The 3,163-nt window shown below is 58.8% G+C and overlaps 1 long non-coding RNA gene across 1 annotated transcript in view; it reads right to left on the bottom strand.

Moving 5' to 3' along the window:
- Positions 1-1,751: 1,751 nt before the first annotated feature.
- LOC120248909 overlaps positions 1,752-3,163 on the bottom strand; it is a 2,550-nt gene continuing 1,138 nt past the window's right edge. Inside the window, exons 2-3 of the long non-coding RNA XR_005532705.1 lie at positions 2,795-2,880; positions 1,752-2,340 (exon numbers count right to left, since the gene is read on the bottom strand). This is a non-coding gene — a long non-coding RNA (uncharacterized LOC120248909). The remainder of the gene's footprint in view (positions 2,341-2,794; positions 2,881-3,163) is intronic.

Here is a 3,163-nt window from a genome sequence, read left to right as displayed (position 1 = left end):
GTTTATTTTTGAGAGAGAGAGAGAGGGAGCAGGGGAGGGGCAGACAGAGAGGGAGACACAGAATCAGAAGCAGCTCCAGGCTCAGAGCTGTCAGCACAGAGCCCGACGCGGGGCTTGAATGAACGAACCGTGAGAATGTGACCTGACCTGAAGTTGGACACTTATCTGACTGAGCCACCCAGGGGCCCTTCCTGCACCTATTTTAAAGGATCTGCTTCCTGAAATTCCTTATCTTCTAAGGTTCCTTGTCTGTTGTCTACGGTATGGCTTCAGCTGACATTTATTATTACATCCCGTTATGAGTGAGGTGCTGGGAATGCAATGTGAGGAAGTCCAGCCTTCAGCCTTTTGGGCCGTTCTGGGCAGAGAGGGCCTCGCCTCATGGAGGCCTGGGGACACAGAAGCCGGGGAGATGGCCCTTTATGTAGAGAAGACACGGGGTCCTGCTCTGTGTCACCAGGGAGAGTGTGTCCGTGCCTGGAGAGAAGCCAGAAATAGAAAAGCCTTGAATGCAAGCCACACAGCAGGCCACGGGGAGCCACAGAGACTTGGCTGAGAAAGTGGCTGGCCCTGTCTTGGTCCACACTGACGGTGAGCAGACTGTATGCCCGGCCTCGACGGTGCCCAGTGGCTTGGGGACGGAAGCCACATTGTTCCAGAGCCAAGCTCCTTCCGAGTCCTGTGGTTCTGCTTCCACTGCAGCCATGAGACAAAGTCCAGGACAGGCGGCGTGGACAACAGGCATTTATTCTCGCATGGTTCTGCAGGCCACAAGTCCAAGGTCAATGTTCTGGCAGGGCCACGCTCTCACACTCTGGGGGAAAAATTGCTTCCCTGTCTCTCCCAGCCTCTGGTGGCCCTGGGCTGTCCCGGCCCTGTGGCAGCCTCACTGCGTCTCTGACCATGTCCTCCTACAGCATCTCCTCCATGTGTCTGTGTCTTCATGCGGCATTCTCCCTCCTGTTGGGACCCCGGTCATGGTGGGTGGGGCCACCCTGATGACCTCCCCTGATGTGAGCCCCTGCAAAAACCCTATTTCCCAATAAGGTGACATTCCCAGGTACTGGTGGTTAGGACTCTGACGTCTCCTCTGGGCGGGGAGAGGGGGCACAATTCAACCCATAAAGGCTATTCTCCTGGTTCAGCGAGCTGCCCGCTGACCACAGACCTGCAGGCTGTAGCGGCTGCCGGCTGAGCCCCCGTGAGTTGCAGTAGTGGTGGGGATGCTCGTTATGCAGCACCGCTGTGACCGTGGCTAGCTGATACACACGTGTCAGGGGTACCCCGCTCAGATGAGTGCTGCCCCTCTACTCCGTGTCCTCGTCAAGCCTGAGGGTCCTCCTCTGTCCCCATCTTCATCCAGCGTCCCCTGCCCTGCCCTCCTCCCACCCAGTCTTCCCAGTCCTGTGAACGCTCCAGACCACGGCCCCTGCCCCACTGGGGCCCCGCAGCACTGCCTGCTTCTCCTCGCAGTGTGGTTCCCAACCTGGGCACCTGGACTGTCCCTGACTCCCCACACTCTCATGTGGCTGCACGAGTCTCCTGGGACCGGCCTTGGCTGCCTGGATGCCCACTCCGTCCTCCTGGGGTGCATCCCAGGGTGTCTGCTGCAAAGCAGGGATGCGGTATGGGGGGCCCTGGCACACCTGGCCTTTGGGAGACGGGGCTTCAGTGTTCTGTCAGCTGTGGGGTGTCAGGGAAGGCAGGGGCCGAGGAAACATACACAGGGCTGCTTCCGAAAATCACTCTTGGTAGTTTAATGGGTCAGCGAAAGCTGAGGACAGTTGGGACGCTGGTCTCTGTTGATCTGAGAGCCCGATGTGTCCCCAAGTGAGCTGGCCGTCATAGAGGGCCTGGGAGCGCCTTCACTGACCTGACGCACCCCCAACCCCATAGCAGACCTGTGAGGTCATTACAGGTTTAAGATGAGAAAGTGCCGTTAGGAGAGGCGGCCAGGCCTTCAGGCCTTCACAATGGGTTAACGTCAGGTAGAACAGGGACCCATCGTGGGCTATGGTTTTAGGGGAGAAACCCAGCCCTTTAGGATATTTTTCCACCCTAGATAATGATGGCAATTTACCCTCGCAGAAATAGTCTTAGGATTAGTAAAGGCTTGGCTCTTTAAAATGCAGGTCCCCTGAGGGCATCACACAGCAGTTAGCAGTCTTTCAGGCTGCCCTGTGACAGGAGGCCCTGGGGGCAGGCGGGTGGGGGAGGGGAGTGGGGCACGGGTCCCCATCCACAGCTACACAGGCTTCAGGATTCTGTGCAGAAAGGCCGCGTCTCCAAATCCCCCTCCAAATAACAGAGGGATGTCTGGCTATGCGTGTCGCAGAAATCCTGAAATAATGAACTCGTTTAGCCGGGAGCCACTGAGCACCTGCTAGCCTGGGCCAGGCAGGGAGCAGAGTGAAGGCAGGCCCCCCACAGGGAGACCAGCAAGGCCAACACCACTCAGGCATCTGGGGCCACTGGGCCCTCTTCACACGGAGTGGGGGGGGGGGGCAGGGGTCAGGGGCCTGAAAGATCTCCAAGGGAAGAGGGCAAGCCTGGGCTAGAGGCTGAGGAATGAAGAGAATTTACTAGAAAGGGGGAAGGGGCCAGGCATCAGGGAAATGTGCAGAGTCTTGACATGTGGAAATACACTGGGAAAATCCTCAGGATGTTTTTCCGTGGCAGGAGCAAGCTTTGCCAGGAGGATGAGGCCTGGCACCGGGCAGGATCCGGCTGAGCCCCCCCTCCCCCACGATGGTGCACAAAGATTATGAGGACTTCCTCCCCGAGACTGACTCACAGGGGACACCGGGGGTCTTGACGCTCTCCGACTTGCCCTTCAGCACCTGTTCTGAGAAGCAGCCACCTCACTGACTGGGTCACTTCCTGCATGATGACAGAGACTTCAGGGAGAGTCTGGGGGACTGTGGTAGGGGTGTGGTGGTGTTACAGGAGAGCGCAGGGGTGCTGGAGAGTGGGGGACTGCAGTAGGGGTGCGGAGGAGTTACAGGAGAGCGCAGGGGTGCTGGAGAGTGGGGGACTGCAGTAGGGGTGCGGAGGAGTTACAGGAGAGCGCAGGGGTGCTGGGAGGGTCTGGGGGGCTCAGGTAGGGGTGCAGAGGAGTTACAGGAGAGCGCAGGGGTGCTGGGAGGGTCTGGGGGCTCAGGTA

This window comes from Hyaena hyaena, unplaced genomic scaffold (genome assembly GCF_003009895.1).
Source record: "Hyaena hyaena isolate Hyena2069 unplaced genomic scaffold, ASM300989v1 scaffold_612, whole genome shotgun sequence".
Lineage (NCBI taxonomy): Eukaryota > Metazoa > Chordata > Mammalia > Carnivora > Hyaenidae > Hyaena > Hyaena hyaena.
This window is presented reverse-complemented; position numbering and strand designations above follow the sequence as displayed.